Source organism: Numida meleagris, chromosome 13 (assembly GCF_002078875.1).
Source record: "Numida meleagris isolate 19003 breed g44 Domestic line chromosome 13, NumMel1.0, whole genome shotgun sequence".
Classification (NCBI taxonomy): domain Eukaryota; kingdom Metazoa; phylum Chordata; class Aves; order Galliformes; family Numididae; genus Numida; species Numida meleagris.
The window spans coordinates 2,694,740-2,716,608 of record NC_034421.1 but is presented as its reverse complement, the minus strand read 5'-3'; the positions used below and the strand labels follow the sequence as shown (position 1 = coordinate 2,716,608).

The 21,869-nt window shown below is 50.4% G+C and overlaps 1 long non-coding RNA gene across 1 annotated transcript; it reads left to right on the top strand.

Annotated features, from left to right (window-relative positions):
- On the top strand, window positions 1,351–19,642 carry LOC110405906. Its single transcript, XR_002443177.1, has 5 exons — window positions 1,351–1,916; window positions 2,788–2,937; window positions 11,882–11,951; window positions 12,155–14,180; window positions 19,324–19,642. It is a non-coding gene; the product is annotated as an uncharacterized LOC110405906 (long non-coding RNA).

The window sequence follows — 21,869 nt, the reverse complement described above, 5'->3', positions numbered from 1 at the left end:
GGGTGTCAGGGGCTGCTGAAGTCCTGATGGGATGGAGACCGCAGGCAAATTTAATATGGGAATGGATCAGAGCAAGGGAAACAAGGCCTTGAGTTGTTCGCCTCAGCGTTTTGTATCTGATAGTGAAGGAAAATGAGGAAGGAGGCTGCGAGTTTTCCAGTGGGGCTGTGTCTTGAAGAAGAGGGCTTGGAGGAGAAACCCATAGGTATCAAAACCAGGAAAGCACAAAGGTTTTCAGGTGCCAAAAGAGACCCCTGAGGGGCCAGGTGAGAAAATGAGGATATTTGGACGTCTACGAGATGTGAGGAGTGCAGTGGAGTGGGAGACTGCTGGTGGTGAGGAGCTGGAGGCCTCGCAAGGAGAGATCACAGGATCTCCTTCAGCAGTGGGAAGTGCAGAGATGCAGCAAATCCTGAAAGGCAGGATCAGATGGTGAGCTGTGACTGGTGTCACTGGCATTAAAACGTTCGCTAATCCGGTTTAAGGGGATAAGCCCAAGAAAAACTGTGGAGACCTAAATTGGAGCTTGTCACTCTTCCATGGAGAGCAGGAATGTGGAGGGAGAGGATTTGCTGAACGAGGCCTGGATGGTTGGGTGGGATGGAGGAGCTCAGAGGGTCGGGAGGAATCAGATGGGAAGGAACGACAGGAGTTTTAAAGTGCAAATTGGAAATTGCAAGCTCTGGGAGAGATCGCCGCTCTGGTTTCAGCCCATGGACCACTTCCCTTGGCATGTTGTCCAGGAGCCTTCAGGGATGCAGAATTGCTCTTTTAATTGCTCCCATGCTGACCTCCAGCAGCCCGCCCTGTGTGCTAGGTGCAGGCAGTAAGGTAGCAGTGACTCGGTAGCAACCCAGCGATGATGGTCTGGGAAGCTTACATGATGCATATCAAAGCTAGTAGGGGAATTGCGTAAGTGTGATGTAGGTCTGGCACTAAAATGATAAGAGTCATATCAAGGGAATAACTTAATTAACTGGTCTTGATCAAAGAACTATATGAATTCAATAGCCCAGTTTTCAGCGCTAAATGATGAAGTTTAGAAAAACTGCACTTGACGCAATTATCAATTTTCCTGACCGAGGAGCTTTGAAGTGGCATTAAGAAGGGACAGGCTATTGTTCCACTTAGGACAACTTTCCCCCTCCCTCAAGTGATGGGAGGCAGAGGGGCTCTCTCCTTTCTCAAGTGCTCATTTGAAATGGTCTGAGGCATAACAAACAGGGGATGCCAAGGGGAACGGTATCTCAGCTTTACAAGTTAATTGTTTCAGATGGTGTAAATCAGGAACAAAGAGCTGTCCTTTCCCTGCCAGCCAGCAGAAATGTCTTAATTTCCCTGTAGCTTTCATTTTGCAGTGGAATTTGGAGGAGAAGTGGTTCTGTTTAACTTTCAATGAGCCTGGACCTTTTGGTTTGTGTCCCTCTGGCACGCCTGCCCAGCTGCAGCAGAGAGCTGCGTGCTGCTCATACAAGATGTGAGAGCAAGGAAGGGGTTAGGCTGTTGAAAGCAGGTTTCTACAAGCCTTTAAAATACCGAACGCTGCGTGTGTGTGTCCAGTTTGGATGTGTCTGTATCAGCCTCGGTGTGTGGCATCTAACCCACAGCTGTCTGGACACAGCCATGTTGTCCAGCTGAGTGTTTTCTTCTTGCTGGGTCCCTCAGCTGCTGACTTGCACGGGTGCTGGACTCTGGTTTCCAACGTGGTTAACCAACACTTGTAAAACACTGAAATGGGCTCTGAAGGGCACATGTGAACGCATCTGAGCACAGCTCGCTCCAACTGCAGGAGATGGGTTCCCCCTCTACAGGATTAATGCACCCAAATCTGGCTGCAAGGCGGGAGGACGTGCAAGCGCTCTGCACCAGGACAGCATCACCAGTTCCTTACTGGGAATTCGCCCATAACCAGCAAGGTAAGCAATGCTGAAACACTGGGCCAGAGAGCAAGGCAGATGAAGGGACAACGATCCCAGAACAGTTGTACTAAATCCCATGTTTATTTATTTTGTCATGTTTGTAAGTAGATGTTTTTGAACAGTGAGGTGTCACATAGTGAAAGGATGCGGTCCTGCAGTCTGTAGGCTGTGTCAGAACTCTTGATATAGTTTTCCTGAGGGCCAAATTAATGATGTAAAAGCACAGGTATCCAAATCACCTGCTTCTGAGCTTGAAACCAAAATGTTTAAATCCAGTCTTCCCCTCTCTTCTAGGAGATGGGATAGGGATGCTTGCCTTGCCTTTAAGCCATCCCTAGCTCAGTGCTTTTAGCTGGCAGCTCTCTGTGTGTATGAGCTCCAAGACAGCACTATGAGTACAGCCTGCTGCAGAAGGTGCCCCATCCAGTGTGCAAAACACTTTCTTCCCATTCAGTAATAAACCACGGGCCAAACATCATCAGCAATAACAGTGAAAGGCCTGTTCTGAGGAGGGGTAGGATTTCACAGGATTTCCTGAGCAAAATCTGCTCTGTATGTTTGGTGCAGGATTATAAAATGATGTCACAGCTGTCTGATGAAATCCACCCAGTTATGGAAGCTGAGGTTTAACCTTCTGCAGAACTTCACAGCTATTTTAAGGGAGAAGGGAAAGCCTGCCCCACACCCTGCAGCATTGCACGTAGAATCACAGGATGGCTTGGGTTGGAAGGGACCTTGAAGGTCACACCTTCCCCCATTGGCTCCTGGCTTCTCCCCCCTCCTTGGTGGCAGGCTGGTGTCCTGCAGACTCACAGGTCACTGCAGGAGGTGGTTCCCTTCTTCACTGTCTCCTTGACGTCTCAACCAGGTCTTCCAGAGAAGTGAGTCCAGAGGTTGGATTTGCCACCTGGATAAGGATGTCTCAACCTCATTCATCCACCAGGGACAGTGACAAGTCCTGCTGCTTCCCATGGGCAGCCCTGCTCTTCTCCAGCCCCTGGCAGCCTGTCCTCCCACTGTGAGTACCTCGTTCCCAAGGCAGGGAGAACTGGGGATGTGTCACACCCTTCTGTTACTACGTGAGGCTGCTGTAGAGAGCTGAGAAGCCTCAGAAAGGCCCTCATGAAAACTAGAATTAATTCCAGGCCTGGCTGCTGAAGGACATGGGCACGCTTTGGTTTTGCTCTCTGAACTGCTCCTTGGGGGCAGAAGGAAGGAACGGTTTCCAGAGGCAGCAGCAAGGCTGAGGTCTGAGTCCTTCCCCAGGACTGAGCCCTGCAGGTGGGGCTGTCCCAGCACAGCCTCTGTCCCCTGGCGTGGAGGGGACGTGGGTGCCCGTGGGCAGGGAGTGGAGCTGCAGTTGGCCACGCCAGCTCCGAGCAGCGAGGGCAATTAGAGATCAGAAGAGCCGGGGTGGCTTCGTCACATTTCCCTGCTGCCGTTCTGGAGGTGATAATATAATTCATATCAGAAGAGTTAGTGGGCTGAAAATGAATTGGAGAAATCAATCCAGAGGGTATAAATGAATTAGCATGTAAATGAGGACACTTGCTCTACATAGTTTAATATTGCCTGCAGCTGTAAATAATTCCAGGGATGGAATCAAAAGCCACAAACAACTTCATTTTTGTGCTCCTCCCCGGTCCGGGAGCACCTGCAGCTACAACCGACCCACCCTCACTGATCACCGCGTTGCAGGGGAATTAAAGGAGATGAGATGTATAGGCACTTCTTTCCTGATGGACCATTATTTACCAGGCTGCTGCTCCTTGCTCCGTGCATCAGGTGACGGTTGTACGTGCACATGGCAGCGCAGGAAAAGGGGCTACCAGGCAAGTGGCTGCTGATAGCCAGGAGGGATCGTCCTCCGGTTGTGCTGCAGCCCCAGATGGAAGTCACTGCGTGTCACCTGGGTTTGTGGCTGTGCCGGGGGCTGCCTGCACCAGGATCTTATGTCTCCTGCCTAGACGAGGATGCTTGGGGCTTTGCCTTTCCCCAGTGCAACGCCAGAGTGAGGGGTTGCTCAATAAAAGTATGGGGAAGGTGCTGGGAGCTGTGTGCAGAGAGGGCACGTCTGGAAAAGGGGAAGGGGTGCAGAGAGTGGGGAAGGTGTCGGAATGTCCCTCTGAGATGGTTAAACAAGCACGGCTGATTGAGCCTAACCAAATGAAGGCTGAGAGAGTGATTGTGCAGGCAGATAAACAGGAGGGAGAGAGAAGAACTAGTTAAGCTAAAGGCCAATATTGATACCAGCACGTGCAGATATAAACTGGCCATGAATAAATTTCAGAACGAAATGAGCTGGAAGCCTCCAACCGAGGCTGGGCTGCGGGCAAGCGCTGGAGAGCCCTCATGGCCAGGCTGCTCTCACACCAGAGTTTGAGCATAAAATGGGATTACAGAGCAGATCACTCCAGATCAGGACACTGGGTTTGGTGACACAGTGAGTCCTGCCAGTTGCCCAAAGGCCCTTTAATATTCTGGCAGGGGAAGGACGTGGGGCTGAGGAGGGCATTTGTCTCACTGAGTGACTCCAAGAGCGGTTGTTGAGCGCTTTTGGAGTGGAGCTGATGACAGGAGGTTAAAGATGATCCTCAGCAGTCTTTTATCAGTGCTTTCCTCTTGTTTTTGACACTGACGGATCACTGAGTTCCCTCTTTCATCAGGTTGGAGTTTCAGGTTCTGTACTAACTAGATCTCCCAGGTGGACTGGAAACACTGATTAAGATGGATAGAGTGAAAGCAAGTCCATTAAATTGTTAATAAAGAATATTACACACATACCTTAATCTGCAGCTAGCCTGACACTTTATAAAAGTACATTAGGATATAATCCAATTGAAGCCACAATATCGAGAACATCTTATCTCATCACAAATTGAAATTATATCATATTCCTCATTTCTTAAATTAAAAAGCTAAAACCTTTTAGTTTCCTCTCATATGCTTGTGTAAAACTTAATCAGTGGTTTTAACAACATTATTTTTCAATATGGGCCATTTCTGCTCTCATTTATTTACAAGAGAGAACTTCCTGGTAGGAGAAGTGATTCAATTTGCAGGAGGATACATCAAGCACTTAAGGATTTTGTAGGGACTGATTGATTATTTATCGTGTTATCTTGCCTGGAGACGTCTGATACGGCCGTGCTCTTGCTATCTCTCACTCCACCTAATGCTCTTCCTTTGCGTCTCGCTCCCTCTGGTGCTAAGGGCACTGCTCCTATGTGTGCTGAGGATGGGGCTCGGAGGAGGCAGGTGGGCTCTGTGGGATGGTGATGCTGAGCTTGTCGGAGCGGAGAGATTCATTTTGCTGGGAGATTGCACAGTGGGAATAGAGGTGAAAGGGCGGTGTGAAATTCTGTTGGATTTCAGCGCGGGCTCTGCTCGGCTGTAGATCTCCATGTGCATTGCATACATCCCCACCATGGGCACCTTCAAGCTGCCGTGTGGGCACCTCCAGGGGACAAACCCTGCTTGGGGTGGTGTGTGCTGCATTGCAGCGGTGACAACAACTCTGTTTGGTGCAGATATTTATAAGAGCGACGTGCTGGCTCTTGTTCAATGCTGGTGAAAATTCATGGCTAATGGTGGTGACCGCATTGAAAAATAGTGTTTTGTAGCAGAGCATTTGCTCCGTCAGTTAGTGCTGTTGTGCTCTTTGTAGCCGCTGTAGTTTCTGTGGAGATAAAAATAGGAGGCATCACTTTCGGAGCAGCCCACATGTACGGGCGCGTTTGGGCTGAGGCGCTCCGCGATGGCGTCTGTGCAGTCCGTTGTGCAGAGCGTCTTTGGGTTCCACCAGAAATCAGCTGGGGAGGAACGTCGGGGTTGGAGTTGCTGCTGGAGATGCAGCGAGGTAGAAAACTTGGCTGCGAGCAAGGAAGCAGCGACAGCAGGGACTGCCACGCAGCCGCCGGCCACGTGGGCTGCGGTGCCCATGGCACAGCCCTGCTTCCTGGCACGGCCACCGTGGTCCTTCTGGTGGGGGGGGGGGGCACTGGGGACAGCGATGTCAGGGGTCTTCTCGCCGCTGCAGGTTTGGGCAAGTTGCTCTCCCTGCCATCGTTTTCCTGGAGCGGCTGGAGATCAGCTGGGCTTGTTCTGTTGCAAGCGCTGGAATTGCTCCCTTCTGCGAAAATAAAGACAGGAATCCTGAAGCACGGCTCCAAAGAGACGCGTGCGTGTGAGAACCACCGCGCTGCAAAGAGAGCGCGCCTGGCTCCTCTCCTGTCCTTTTCTTTCTGGGCACTGTGGTAGGGATGGAATGGCAGTAACAAACAAAGGGCTCCAGGAGCTCGGGCTCAGCCCCAGCAGCACGCTCGGGGTGCGGAGGAGAGCGATGCTGAGCCCACAGACAAATGCTGTGCGGGGCGATCCTTGTGCACAGCGCCGCGCAGGGCAGAGTCTGAGAGATGGCTGGGCGAGAGGAGCGAGAAAAAATCAAATCCTCTTGGCACGTTTCTTTTTTTCTTTTTTCTTTTTCTTTTTTTTTTTTTTGCATGGCGTTAAACAGAAATGCAGACAGCAAATCGAAGTGGCTCCTCCTAACGCGGGGAGACGCAAAGCGGTCCCTGTGCGCTTTGTTACGCGTCTCGTGTCTCTGACTGCAGAGATGCTGAGAGGGAGCGTTTTGCCAACCCCGTGCACAGCCCCTGGAGTACTGCTCCTGCTTTGGTCCACGCTTGGCTGAACCCTTCCAGCAGCTCCATGGCTTTTTGACACAGCACTGTGGGAGAAGCTTTGATTTGGAAGGTGCCAGCAGCGCTGAATAGGGCTGAGATGATTAATCAAATTATTTGAGGGGTGTTTGCCAGTGAGTGGCCTCCTTCCCCATCTCCAGATTGAGAGGTCAAGCTCACAGTGTGGAGCTCGCCGGGAGCCAGGCAGTGGGGGGAGGTGTGCAGCAGCGTGCGGGACAGTGGAGAGGTGCAGGGGGTGTATGGGTGCGTGGGGTGATGACGTGGGGCTGGCACAGGGCTCTGCAAGACAAAGAGCGTGGGGAACAGGGACACGGTGCCAGTGACGATGCGCTTTTCTCTTTGGGGACCAGGTGGGGCCGTCGCCCATCTGCTTCTGCTTTCGCTAAGCAGTGGGACTTAGCCACAGTTGAAGATGAGGCCAGAGCTCCCAAGAATGAGAAACCTCGTGCTGCCAAGCCACACGGTGCCGCTAGTGCAGGAGGGTTAGGGTTAGGATTCTTTCCTCATGTCCAGGGTGAGGACATGGCACTGGTACATGGGGAATTGCAGGGCTCTGCTCTGCTCACTGGCAGGCCAGGCAGTGAGTGCTTCTGCTCCATGTGAGCCCCAAAGTGTGCCCTGTGCACACAGGGTGTTCCGTGGACCGATGACCTGGAGGAAGAAGACCTTGGGCATGTCCCCGTAGAATCATAGAACTGTAGAATCACAGAATCCTTAAGGTTGGGAAAGAGCTGTAAGATCCCCAAGCCCAGCCCAACTCATCCCACCATGCCCACCAAGCATTCCTCAGTGCCACATCTCCTCGGTTCTGGAACACCTCAGTGAGCCCACCGCCTCCCTGGGCAGCCCGTTCCAAAGCTTGACTGCTCTCCACCTCTTGACAACTTTCCATTGCTTTCCAGCACCAAACCACGCTGCTTGCCCTCGGCCATGGGGCCGCACACCGCAGAGCCCCTCGCCATCTGCACACACCGTTCTGCCGGCGGCCCCGAGCCGCCTCGCCCCCAGCCCCGCGCCCGCAGCACCGCTCACGTGCGGCCGTCAGCTGATGGGGAGGATGACTCAGCCGGCAGCTGTCGGGCCCCTAAAATAATGACAAAAACAATTAGCAGTCCAAGCAGTAGCCTCTCCTTAATTATCTCCTCCGAGTTTAATTAACTAGCTAAATTATCAGCAGTAATGTAGGCATTAATTATGTCAAATTACAGTGTAAAAATCACAAAGTGTGGAAAATGTCAATTCAGCTGAGCTCACCTGCCGGGCTGAGACAGCGCCGGTGACAGAGGCTCAGCCCGGCGCAGGGCAGGGGCTGCTCCGCTCCCAGGGCTGTGGGACCCGCGTGGCCCCGTGGCCACACCGGGGGATGGCGGTGGCAGAGTCGGTGCCACATTTTGGGTGGGGAACGTCGGGGAGCGGTGAGGCTGCAGCGATTTGGCTCCGGCAGAGGGAGGGGAAGGAGCGTGGCTCCCCAAACCAGATGGCTTGGATGCTGAATTATTAAATTATGAATATTAATACAAATCAGACACGGAAGAGGTAATAATTTTGCTGCCCTACAGAAATAATTAACATAATTTTGATAAATTACATGATAAGAGAATCTCAAAATTGAGGTAGATTTATCTTAATTAATATCTTGGACTTGCTCCGAAAGGTAAGACTTTCCAGTGGGGAGCAGGGAAGGGTGAGGAAGAGCCCCCAGCGCCGCGAGCCGGACCCTTCCTGGGGCGGGTGCATGTGTGGGGTGAGCGGTGCCGTGGTCGCCCCATCCCTGCACTGAGTGACCGACTGCAGGTGATGGGAAAAATGGTTTCATCCGGGACTGGTGCCTGCATGTGGAGTTGCTTTGGGTGCATGTGCTCAGACCCAGCGTGCGTGCCTGTTGCTACGTCCATCAGCAGTGCTTGGAGGCTTCTGGTTTTCAGTCCTGCAATGATGTGGGCGTTTGCTCTTGTCCATGCCCAGCCCAGGGCTGTGCAGGTGGGTGATGCCCGTGTGCTTACTGTGCTTACACACATGGGTTTTATCCTTTCCACGTGTCCCGTTCCCAGGGACCAGCACAGGGCTGCGTGCCAAGCACGTGGTGGAGGGTTGTCCTACTGCAGCTGGGCACCAGTCAGCAGGGCCGTGCCAGGAAGAGATGGGGACATTCAGGTGTCACTGGGTTTTCTTTGCCATCCATCACAGTGTTCTTTGGGCTGCTCCAGCGCCGAAGAGGAAATTTAATCACTAAAGCCATAGACCAAATGTAGTTGGTACGTCTGCTGGCGTGGAGATCCCTGGTAGCTCGTGGCATCAAAGCCGCAAACCAAGTTAGAGGGCTAATTGCGAAATTATGGGAAATCGTGCTTTACGATGACATTCTTGCAATACCAGTTCAAGCAATCTAGGGGACAACGTTATCTGCGCATTTGTACCGTACGTGGCGACGTGTGGAGCAGTGGCTCTGCTGCAGGCAGATCTCTGCTGCAGGCGTGTGGCTGCTGGGCAGTGCATGGCTGGGCTCCCTGCTCCATCTCTGACGTGGCGAGCACGAGGAGCAGCAGGAGAGCTGCTCTCAGGAGGTTCCCGTCTTGGTCTGGAGCTCGAGAGGATTTTAGATTCACATCCATGCGTTTGCCAGCTTAATTGGCAAAAGCTTTAATTTTTCAGAAGGGTTAGAAATCTTGTTGATCTGTTCCCACTGGCAGCGTTTAAAGCCTCAAACATTTTTCTTTTTCAAAGAGCTGCACAAATGTTAACTAACACAGCCCCAGTTAAATGTAATCTCTAGTTGGGGAAACCGAGTCAGGCGCGGTGTGAGCCTGGAGGTGCCGGCTGCCTGCCTGCACTTCACCCAGAAATGCCACACTTATTCTGCAATTCCCAAGGAAGCTGAGCCGTGAGCACTTTGGGGCATCACATGGGTAGAAAACCAGGGTGAGACCAGAGTGAGGCCATAGAAGATGCCCAGGATACTCCTGGAAGGATGAGGAGTGATAGTAACCAGCTCTGGCAGTATCATTCGTGGGAAGTACACTGTGGGAGAATCTCTTCTTTACTGAGAGTGTGTAAATATGGATGGGCAGTGCTGCAGCCATGGGGGACCCAATGCAGCTGGCTGGGCAGTCAGTCCTGGAGCATACTGATGGGCCAATCTTGTACTCCTCTTCCCCTTCCTCTTCTCTTCTCTTTCCTTACATTTTCTTTCTTTTCCTTCCTCACGTTTTCCTTGCCATGACAGTCAGTGCCTGGGCTCTGGCTGAGGGAAGCACCCTGCATGCACCACGCCATGCAGCCTCAGGCAGAATTTTTGGCACAGGGCTGCACACTGCATGTAGATGTATGCGTGCACATGCACACGGACAGACGGATGGACAGCAATGCCCGCTGCATCCAGCAATTCCATTTAGGTTCAGCTCTAACCCCTTAACCCCAGCAGATGAGGCTGGAGGTGCATCCTGGAGCTCATCTCCATCAGGATGGGAGGATGTGGCTGGTCCTGGGGGGTCTGAATTTTTCAATGTGTTTGAAGCAGAACATGAAATGCAACGTGATGTGAGGTATAAAGGAGGGATCTGGTTGGTGGTGACCTGTCCTGGGTGAGCATGGGAGCACGCTCACAGGTTGCATGCATGTGGGGGTCAGCAAAGCGCTCCCACCCTGCACTGGTGCTTCTCCACTTCTGCTTTCTGCAGTTGCTATCTGCACTTTGTTTCAAGTTTCTCCTCTTTTGGGACTTTGAGCCTTTCCGTTCCCCAGTAATGACATAATTACTTCACAACATGCTGCAGGAATAGTCAGGGAGATGGCTACAGCTAGCACAACAATGGTGACAAGTAAAACATTAATTTCTGGAGTTCTTTTAATTAATTCATCAGGAATCGTGCTGTGCGGGATGATTACGTTAAAGTGTTTAATTACAAATTTATATGTAATGATGCACTTTAATTACTCTGGACTGGTACAATATTATTGGGCCCTTTTCCCAAGATTCCTGGCACTGGGTTTGGGCTGCACATAAGCAGTGCCATGGATGCTTGTGCTTCTAAATTATTTATGTGGCATGGGAGAAACACGGTCCTGATTGATGAGAGAGAATTCTCTCCTTCGCTGCACTGGAGTGGGGCCATGGGGAATCAGGATGAGGAAGGTCGGAGCAGTGTGAGGGACATTGGGGCACTTTTTGCTGCAAGAATTTAGGTGAACCTGGTAGAAACTGAAGCCATAGAGCCAGGCACAATAAATATTTATCACAGGGCTGTATCAGGATGCTGCTTGGCTGCATCCTGCACAGATCTCCCGGAGCAGCCCTCGCCAAGCTGGGTCCTTTCTGCAGCTCCTGTCCCTGCACTCCCTTTGTCTGCCTGCCTTTGTGTGCACGCACGCTCCTTTCTGTCCCTGTTGGCTCTCTTCTCGCCTTGTCCCTCTCTGTTTGCCTGGGAAGCATCTGTCTCTCCTCCTCCTCCTCCTCCTCTTCCTCTGCTGATGCCCTACCAGACTGGCAGCGCCCAGGGGACAGCCCCATGCAGGGAGGTGGGAGGTCAGCCTGCCCTGACACTGCTCCCTGTGTGAAATAACCAGAGAATGGAGATATATATCTGGTGAAATACATGCATCAATGTTGCGTGCCTCTGTACAAAAGCAGCAGTGCTCATGTGGCTGGGTGGGAAACCCAGTGTTTTGTGCATTGTGGGCTGGGTTCACAGGTTTGGACACTCCAACAAATCCATTTGGTTCTGTTTGAGTTTGAAGAGTGGGATGTGGCAGGGAGGAAGGCGGAGAGTTTCCTGTTCAAATGAGGAATGGTTATAACAAGGACTCTGGCTGTGTTGGCTGATGCATTGGTGGGGCTCGGTGCAGTGTCACCAGCACTTGTCTTTGAGACACTTTGTGTCGGTGTGACTGCCACCAGGGTTTTCTGGCCAACAGCAGGAATTGGATCTCGTGAGATGCTCTGCTCTGCTGCAATGGGGATTTCATGTGCTTTGTATTTAGTGACAGGATGAGAGGTGATGGCTTCAAGTTGTGCCAGAGGAGGGTCAGGTTGGAGAGTAGGAACAATTTCTTCTCAGAAAGAGCAATGATGCGCTGACCCTGCTGCCCAGGGAGTGGTGGGGTCACCATTCCTGCTGGTGTTCCAGAACCATGGAGATGTGGCACTGAGGGAACTGGGGCACTGTGGTTTGGTGTCACAGTGGGGATGGGCTGGGCTTAGGCTTGGTGATCTTAGAGGTCTTCTCCAACCTTAATGGTTCTATGATTCCATTCTTTGTGCAGTTCCGGACGACAATTGTTTCATGTAAGACTGCAGGATCCCGAGGTCCAAGCCATTCCATCCCATTACTTGGTAAGTGACTTGAATAGCTGATGTCTCTGTGTGGGTGCAAACTGCTTGTACTGATGAGTCAGTTTCTGGTGGACCTGACTATCTGTGGGAGATGGAAGAAGTGCTGGAATGGGGACAGGCAATGATTAACTGCTGACATGTGGACGCAGAACACCTCTTCACCTGCAGAAACAGAGTGAAAATGACTCTTTTGCTACCCTCAGGGATGCTGCTGCCTGGAGGCACAGAGCTTGGATGCTGCTGACTGATGTTCCCAGGGATATCTGTTGCAGTATGTGTTGCTATTTGACCATGCAGAGCTTCAGGGGGAGTGAGCAAACCTTTTTTTCCAAGCTGTTTGCAAGCCAAGCGCATTCTGGAAAGCTTTGCCCATTCCTGTCTCCCTGTGCTGGCTTTGCAGAGGCCGTCGTGGTGGATGGGAATGATCCCTTGGTACACACAGTGGAGAAGAAGCGGTTCTTCCTGTGAGTCTCTCTCCGCTTTCCTCTGCTGCTCATCATTTTTAGGGTGTTTGCACATCTTTCCATCAGTCCATCCATCCATCCGTTAGTCTACCCATTTGTCCATCTGTCCATCCATCCATCTGTCCATTCATCTGTCCGTCCATCCATCCACCCGTACATCTGTCCATTTGCCTGTTCATCTGTCCCTCTGTCCATCCACCCATCCATCCATTTTTCTCTCCATCCGTCTAGCCACCCATTCATCTCTCCATCGATCCATCCCTTTGTCTCTCCATCCGCCCATCCATTCACCTCTCCAACCATCCATCCATCCATCCATCCATCCATCCGTCTATCTGTCCATCCGCACACGCTGCCAGTGCTGGGAAGGGCTCCACGGGCCTGCCAAGGCCAGATGGTGTTTGCGAGGAGCGCCAGGTCCCAGCTGAGCGCTGCCCGGCGAGATGCGCGCGGGAGCTGCCGGGCAGCCGGCTCTGCCAAACCCGCGGCATATGCTGCGCCCGACCCTACACCTGCCGGTGGGCAGCCGCTGCGCGCTGCCGGCGTGAAGGAAAGAGGAAAAGCGCAGCCCCATCTGGAAGGAATTTAACGGATAAACAACAGCAGTGAAACCCCCCAAATTAAAAAAAAATAATAAAGTATAAAATTGAAGAGTGTGCAGAGGGAGTCAGAAACAGCAGGAGAAGGTGCCGCGGTGCTGGGCTGAGGTGGCCAGGGCACGCCCCTGTTTGCACCAGCCCCTCAGTTTTCATCAGGACCCCCGTTTGTGCACATACAGCCCCACCAGCCCCAGCTAAATGTGATGAGAACTGCTGGGGGATATTTGGAGAAAACCCCAAATGGCCACGAGCAAAATTGGTGGGGGAATAGACTTCCTGCCTACTTTGTATTTACTTTAAAACTGTGCACACTCCAGGCTCAACTCTGTAATTTATTGAAAGGAACTAGACTGGAAACCAGATTCACACTGTGAGTAATTTCTAACATCATTGCCATCTATCACCAGGAGACAGGGCACTTTGTTTCTCTGAAAAATTATTTTTGTAGTTGGCTTAGTAACAACAACAATTATTATTATTAATATTAATAACTACTTGCGTAAGGCCTTTCATGCACTGCTTAGGCAGAGTTCTGCACATGGGACAGTTGTGTTGGCTGCGCCTCCTGGGAAGGGAAACGGAGACACAGACTTGGCCCCTGCCTTGCTCAGGTGGGCAGCATCCTTTTCTGCTACATTTGCTGTGCTGGATGCGTAGGATTTTTGTTCCACCTGCCCTGGAGCTTTGCTCTTGCTGAGAGCAGAGGCACAACGGCAGCTCCAGCGATGGGTTGTGCCTCCTAGCAGGACCAGAAGTGTGGTACAGGGTGAGTTATCCCCACTGCTGTTCTCCAGGTCACATCTCTACAGCATCTCCAACGCCGTGTTGGGAAATCCCTAGGAGCCTGGTGTTGCCAGCCCTGCCCGGTGGGTATCTCCCAGCATCACCACCGATGTACTGGGCTCCCTTGTTTCCACCTCCTTAACAAAGGCCCAAGTCTAACCCAGCAGCTACATCTGAGCAGGCTTTGCTGTTGAGGGGGGGGGAAGCTTCGAAACACGTTCTGCCGTTGCTCTTCTTCCTCCCTCCTCTTTCCTCAGCCCCTCTCCAGGTCCCATCCACCCTCTTGCTGCCAGCCTCCCCGCAGGCCACACTCAGCACCGCCCCATGGACCTGACCCCGCTGCCAGCCCGCGCTGCCATTTAGACTACTGAAGTCAAATTAGGGTAAGTGGTTGTATTAGGCCTGACCTATACCTTGTCAATCTTTACATCATTCAAAGGCAATTTAGCCTGCTCATTCATAACAAGAGCCTATTGATTGAATAATCTCTGTTATTAGCGTTTGGGTGGAACTCGCTCTGCTTTATTTTATTATTGTTTTCGCTGGCTGCAACCTGCTGCTATTCTGCCCTGCTGTAACCGCCGCTGCAATTGCAGCAAAGAGCAGGAGAAGTTCCTTGATTAAGCATTGCAGAGATTATTACAAGAAAGGCCTCTTTACAAATGCACATATTTCAGAAGAAATCACATCAAGAAGCAGGCACGTGTGAGTTCCCTGAATCTGCAAGCACAATTTATCCTTGCAGGTCAATAGCTCATATTGTCTGCTCTGCCAAATTGTTCAAACATATATAATGCTCTCAAAACACTGCTTAATTAGATTCTAGAGAACACTGACACACAAACAAAAGATATTAATATCGAGGATTTCAGCATCAAATGTAGTTTGCAGAGATCAAAGAACACTTTTGGTGCAAAGAGGTTACGAGTGTGACAGGTTGTTACTCCACGACGAATATGACAAGAGGGGAAGCAGTGATCAGGGAGCAGAGCACGAGGAGGGAGGAGTATGAACCTGTGATGGGGATGGGGAAGAGAAAGAGAAAAAGGAAGATAGCTGGAGAGCAAGGCGAGCACAGTCTTTCTCTTGATGAGCTGAAGTTTGAGAAGGCATAGGTGGAAGGTAGAGGTGGGCTGCACAGCGCCAGCCAGGCATGGCATCATGGGGGCAATGAGATAGAAAAGGGGACAAATAGAGTTAACCCTTTCCTGTCTTGAGTTATACGGTGTGTTGTACCCATCTTGGTCAATGGGGTCTTAAATCAGCTCATCCACTGCACCAGCAGCAGAAAATGACTGTGCTGTGGTTACCTGGAAAAGGAGCAAGGAGCTGGGAAGGAAGCGTGGGTGACGTGTGCGGAGGTAGGCTAGGAACACAGACAGCTAAAAGAGCAAGCCAAGGGGAAGTCGATAAAGTCAACTTAAAATACAAATGAATGAAAAAAAAAAAAAAAGCCAAAGCTGTATTTAATGTCAATATTGCTGCAGTATTTTAAGAAACGATGAATAAATAAGAAGTGTTAGCGGATTGATCAGACGGCACCGAGAAGGCGTTTGTGAAAAGTATTTTCTTCTCAAGGCACACAGACCCATTCCCGTGTTTCTCGTTTGCTTTGATGGGAATCATGTTTGCAAACTCGTGTGCCCTGAGAAACAGGTAAAATTCAGTGGTTAAGGCTTGTTTTGACACAATTATTTCCTTGTTCTCCTGGAAAGTATTAACTTCTGTTTCAGAAGTGTTCCTCGTGCGTAGTACTCGCTGTAGCACAGCCACCTGCCAAATCTGCTGTAAATTCTTCAGGAATATGCTGACAAATCAAGGACCAGCACTTTAAATTGTGGTTAATTTGTGGCATTACTGACGAGTATCCCCCCTTGGGCTTGTCCAGCACTGCTGCAGACTGTCCGTGGGGCTCCTGGCCAGGGAAGGCTCCATTGATTTTTCTAGTTGGAGACTGCATCGTATTACCCCTTTTATGAAGTTGGGAAGAGAGGAAATGGCGTGAGGATGAGCTGCATATTCCTGGCACAGAGGGCTTGCTATTAGGCCCAATTCCAGAAAATCTTTTCAGTGTGCGCTTTCTGAAACATCTTGTTTTTATTGGGCTCTTCCATTAGGTAGGTCCTTAGTTATATGGCAGGAGCAGAGAGCAAGCAATTTGTCTGTCTGTCACTGCCACGGTACGTAGCCTCCAGAGTCTGCAATAACATCCTTAACAACCCCATGAAAGTGCATTATTTGTCTTAAAAAATAACTCCAATTATTAAAATCAAAGTGAGAGCTGTAAGGAATTGGCTAGGGATAGAGCTCTTTGAGTAGGTTCCATTATGTGCCATTTTTAGCCCAACTTTAGCTCTTCTCATCAACCGCAAAACCGGCAGCTTTGGAGTTTCTTCTCCGAGACTTGATGGCTGTGACTGTTGTGCCAAAGCACGGTGTGGGTGATGAGTCCCACCAACACACTGGGAGATCGGTGCAGGGAAGGCCAAGAGCATCCCCATTTCTTGCTGTCACAATCTACAGCTCCTTTCAAACCCAGTTGAGTAGATCACAGCCCAGGGGTTCTGTTTGCATAGCGCCTATTCTAGTGCGATACAATTTTTGGCTTTGCTCTTCAAGTGGTTGACAGTTCTGGTTTATCTGCCCCCAGGGGGGTTTGATTTCCCCTGGAAATGATTAGATTGTTGTGAAATGGCATGAGCACTATCAGAAGGAATAGGCAAGAGGAACATTAATGGTCTGTAGAAAGCACAAGAGACCCATATCAACAGGTATTTCAGAAAGGCATCGGGGAGCTGTCCTCCTCTTTATTGCCAGTATTCCTCCTTTGCTCAGGGCCTGGTGACTCCACAATCTCTGCACAAGCAGTATCACCCACCAGCATTTCCCACCATGCCCAGTGCCACCAGCACGGCAGGGCTGGCATGGGGCCACTCATGTGTCCCCATCACCCTCCTGCCCACTGATCCACGGGGCCTGGCAGTGTGCAGCCCTTTTGTCTGACCTTCCTCCCCTTCATTTCTGGCTCTGGTTCTTTGTTTGCAAGATTTTTCTTTCCTTTTTTTTTTTTTCTGTTTACATCCACCATTCCCCTCCTCACCTCTCCCTTCTCCCCATCCCGAGGATTCCCATCCATCCCCCCCAGCCATCCCCTCTTTCCACCATCCTCATCCCCCTTCCCTCCATCACAGCCCTATCCGCTCCTTCCCTTTCTCTTCCCGCCTGCAATTAGTGCTAATCAGATACCTGAGCAGATCCGCAACATTATTAGTGGCTCCCACCTCATCCCAGGGGATGGGAGCAGAGCTGGACAATTAGGCTTTGCCACGCAGCCCCCGCTCTGATCAACGTAATAACCAATGCTGAGCAGTTGGCCAACAAGCATCCTTGGCCACACACATCATCCCCCCACTGGTGCCCAGAGCACGGGATGCTCCCAGCCCCACACCCACTCCATCCCCTGCCCTGGCTCCAAATAACCCCATTTTGGGGCTCCTTGGGGTGCTCTTGGCTGGGACACAGCCTTTCCTGCAGGACTGATGCACAGTGTTGGTTGCAGAGAATTTCCCCTCTCACTCAGTAGCACGGCGCACCCCTCCTGCTGCTGGATCTATGAGCTGTGTGTGTGTTTTGTAATTAAGCAGTTAATTGCACTGGAGTTCTTGATTAGCTTTGGGGGATGGTAATGTTCTAGCAGGATGAGATGTTGTGTACAGTTCAGAATCATTTACAGAAATTGGAGCTAATTTTGCTGTCTGTGCTTATTACTGCATTAATTTAATTTGGGTTGCTTTTAGCTCATTAACACATCTAATTAATTCGTTGACATCACTATTAAGATGTCTCTTTGAAATTGGCGTCTCCAGATAATCAGGATGGAAGAGGCTGACAGATCAGGCGCGAAGCTGACTGGGAAAATGGGAAAGGGAAAAAAAAAAGGACGACTAATGAATTTTCCATCAGAATCGCACGGTTTGTCAGAGTTGGTATCAGGGAGGCAGAGACAGAGCTAGCGAGACAGGAGGGGCACGAGAGAGACAGCGGTGGTAAAGGGAGAATCTCTCTTTCAAAAATATTCTATTTGTCAGAAGGACAAGCAAGACGCGTGAGAGGACAATAATTATTCTGTAGTGAATCGGCATTGAGGCTGGCTGCGTATTTCTTAGCTAATTTTCCTCTCTCCCTGCTTCTCCATCCTTGGCACTGCAGGACTGGCATCAGGGGCTGTGGTGCTCCCACACCGTCCCCATAGGGCTGTGGGGTGGCTCCAGGAGGCACCGCAGCCGTGCCCCACGCTGCAGCAAGCACAGGGTGGAGGGGCTGGACAGACAATTGAAGGCAATTAAATTGCTGTCATTTAATGAGTTAGCACACACCAGCAGAGCCCTGGTATCTGGCTGTATGCTCTGTTTGTGAAATAAAAGAGCTCAGCTTAAACCTGCCGTCATGGTGCTTAGATGGCAGTAGAGAGGTGATGGCCTCAAGCTGCACCAGGGGAGGGTCAGGTTGGATGGCAGGAACGATTCTTCTCAGAATGAGCGGTGATGCGCTGGCACTGCTGCCCAGGGAGCAGTGGGATCACCATCATGGAGGTGTTCCAGAACCGCAGAGATGTGGCACTGAGGGATGTGGTCAGTGGGCACGGTGGGGTGGGTTGGCTTTGTGGTCTTAGAGGTCTTCTCTGACCTTAATGATTCTATGATTCTAACAGCCTCTTTTCTGGTAGTCTTGGTTTGCTCCACCATTGTCAAGTTGATGCAACCATGAGGTACAGAGCATGGCTGTGGGTCTGTTCTCCTACCTGTGATGTAGAAGGAAGTCCCACAAGAGCATTCTCACACCCTCAGTCTAACAGAGAAGCCCAAGCCGCCCTTTGGCCCCAGCACGTGGGCCTCTCCCCATGAGGACCACAGGGCGATGTTCTCCAACAGGAGGTGCAATTCCCACCTGGGGAAGAGAAGTTTGCTCCAGTTTCCTTTCAATTTCATTCAAGGGAAGAATATTAGAAACTCCACTCTTTAGCACTTCATTAAACACTTTAGTTTAATAGCATCCTCCAGGGAATCCCAAGCCGGACCACGTGAGCCAGGAGTAAACAGCTGCATCAATTAACCCTGTAATCTCAAGGGTGCTATTAGAAGGTGAGATACCCTTAGAAAGTGCATATGCCTGCAATTAGGCTTAAAATACTTATGTGTCAATAGCTTTAGTTATTTGCGTTCTCCGCTATTGATCTTGCTTATGTTTTCCACATTAAACAGTCTTTCTTACTTCATCAATAAATTAAGCGCTGTTTAGATTTATTCACTTTTTCTATTACACGGTGCAGCCTCTTGAGCTCCTGACCCTGGCCTAACTCCGTTGGAGGCTCAGGGCTCCAGCCAACTCCACGCTTGTTCCAGGAGCTGGGGAAACCAGCACTGGGAAGAAGAGCAGGACTGCTGGCATAGCTTGGCAGGGGCAGTGGAGATGCTGGGGCTGAGTTTGCTGGATTTGCCACTTTCTGTGTTTGTTTTCCCTGCCTAGGTCAGATTTTGGGGGGTCCTGTCTGGAGCCACGAGTTGGACTCGATGATGCATATGGATCCCTTCTGACTCAGGATATTCCATGACTCTACGATTTTATGGTTCAAGGGGATCTTAGGGAGGACCAGCTGTCCACGCCATGGCACTACACGAAGGACTCAGCGAAGGGGCAGGATCCATGAGGCCATGCAGAAGGTGGGATCCCTCGTGGCTTTTTTTTCCCAGGAAAGGGCTTTGGGAAGAGTTTTGCACCCTCTGAAGCGGGAAACTGCACAATTACCTTCTTGGAGAATTGCACAAAGTCAATCTTTTTTCCTTTTTTTTTTTTTTTTGTCATCCTGGCATTTCCGAGCTTCGCTTATCAAACACTGTGGTGCTTTGGGAGGAATGTGATTGAAAAAAAGGACAACTTTGGGTATTTAAAGCCTGGGTTTTCCGATAGCTCGCAGTGTTTAGTTTGCTGCTTGCCAGATCTTCTCAACTTCTTTAGGACCTGCCCATCTGCTGTGCAATAGTGGATGCAAGATTTTATTTTCATCCAGGGCTGAGCATAGCCCGGCAGCCCTTGTTGTTACAATTAAGCTATGTGCTACTTTCCATAACTCATTAGCCCTTTAGCTTCTGGATTAATTCAATGTGCAAATAACGTCACAAATTGAATATTACTGGACTTCTATTGAGTATTAAGCGGCAGTAAAAGCACGATGCTGTGTCTTCATTCTGCTTTGCACGACGGTGGTTTGTCCGGCGCATCAAGCAGCTCGTTAGCCTCACGAGAGCTCAGTGCCTTGTTCCCATGCTGGTTTTTTTTTGCGTGTAATAACCCAGATATTAGAACAGAAATGCAATGACTGCCTGGAAAATTGGGGGTGGGCCAGATGAAGCTCCTTTATCACCTCTAGTTCTTTGCGGATCCAACGTTTGGGTGGGATTGCTTAACCCAGCCCAGGCACCCCTATTGCTGCAGAGCAGAACAGCAAGCTTTGCTAGGGGTGCAGTGCCCCATGTCAGCCAGAGGTCCCCACAAGGTGCCAGCACCTGTTACGGGGCCTTGTGTTGGGTTTGGGACCAACACACACCCCAACTTCAGATGTGTCAGTGGTGCCAACGTGGGGAGAATGACTCCATGGCACGGGAACCTCCACGGCACCGCTGAGCAAAATGGGTGCAGCTTTCTTTTAACGCGCTGAAGTGGAGGCAAATTTCAATCTAATAATGTAAAGCAGCAATAACCATTATAATTAATTTATATAAAAGACATTATAAAATTACACTTGATGCATTTAAATCCCATCCAGGAGCAATGCTCGTTTTCCAGTTAAGCTATGGGCTGTGCTAAGGCAGAAGGGGAAAGAGGTATTTCAATATTTTTTATAATTTTATATTCTTTCTAATATCTCTCATGCTAATTTCATTATGCAACACAGTCAGCACAGTGATGTAATTATTGAAAAGTAATTTTGCAATAAATGGATTTAAATGTGTTCGAGTCCACTGTAAATTCAATCTCTTGGTAGAGGTGGATTGAACAGGCAAGAAGAAAGGGAGCCGGGACATCGCGGGGTGAAAGCTGAGAAGTCCTGAGCATCCCACGTCGAGCATCTGCTTACACCAAGCAATAACATCCACTTCAGATGGAAACTGCTCCCAGAGCCATCCTCCCTCCTCCTGAGCATCCGGAGCTTCTGCTCACAGAGGGCCTTCAAGGTGGGGGAAATTTGGGAAATCACCCGGCGCAGAGCATCGCCGGCGCTGTGCTGCTCTTGCAAAGCAGGTCCTGTGTGGGTGTCTTAGTCCGGATTAAGGGCTCAGTTACTGGGCAGGGACATGAGGATATTCTTCTGCATAAGACATGGGAGATGTGATTTCTATTCCTGGCTCTGTCAGAGACTTCCTGCGTGATACTGGGCAAGCGGTGTATCATCTCTGTGCTTCCATTTCCTCACCCACACAATAGGGATAAGGAGTGCTTCCCCAGCTCATCGGTGAAATTAATGTAACATATGTAAAGTGCATGTATATCCCCAGATGAAAGGTGCCATTGTAATAATATTCAAATTATTATGGAAAATAGATAAAGCGACCAACCCCTGCTAAATGATCGTCGAGCTTTTCACCAGATTCATGAGATCCACGTAAAATGTGATAAGAAAACCTCAGATGTCAAGTGGTTTAGAGCCAGACTCCGCTCGGGAAGCAGAACTGGCTGTGCCTTTTAAGTGGAGGATGAGATAGTGGCAAATTTGGGGCTCGGGAAGTTGTCGCCCTGGGTGAGCTGCCTGGTTTTGTGGATGCTGCTGGAGGGGCAGCCTGGGGGCTACACGTCCTAACGGCCAAAGGAGGCTCAGGAACAACTCGGTGATGCTGAAATGGAAGCTGTGAGGCAAGGATGAGTGGGTTTTTCACATCCTAGCAGCTGCACGAGTTTGGGGTATCTCAGAAAGGTTGTGTGCGGGTGGCGGTCGCAAAGGGCAGACTGAATGAACCGGCTCGGTGTTCATTTAACCCATCAGGCCCACGTTAGACTTTTTTCCCCTGTGTGAGCTC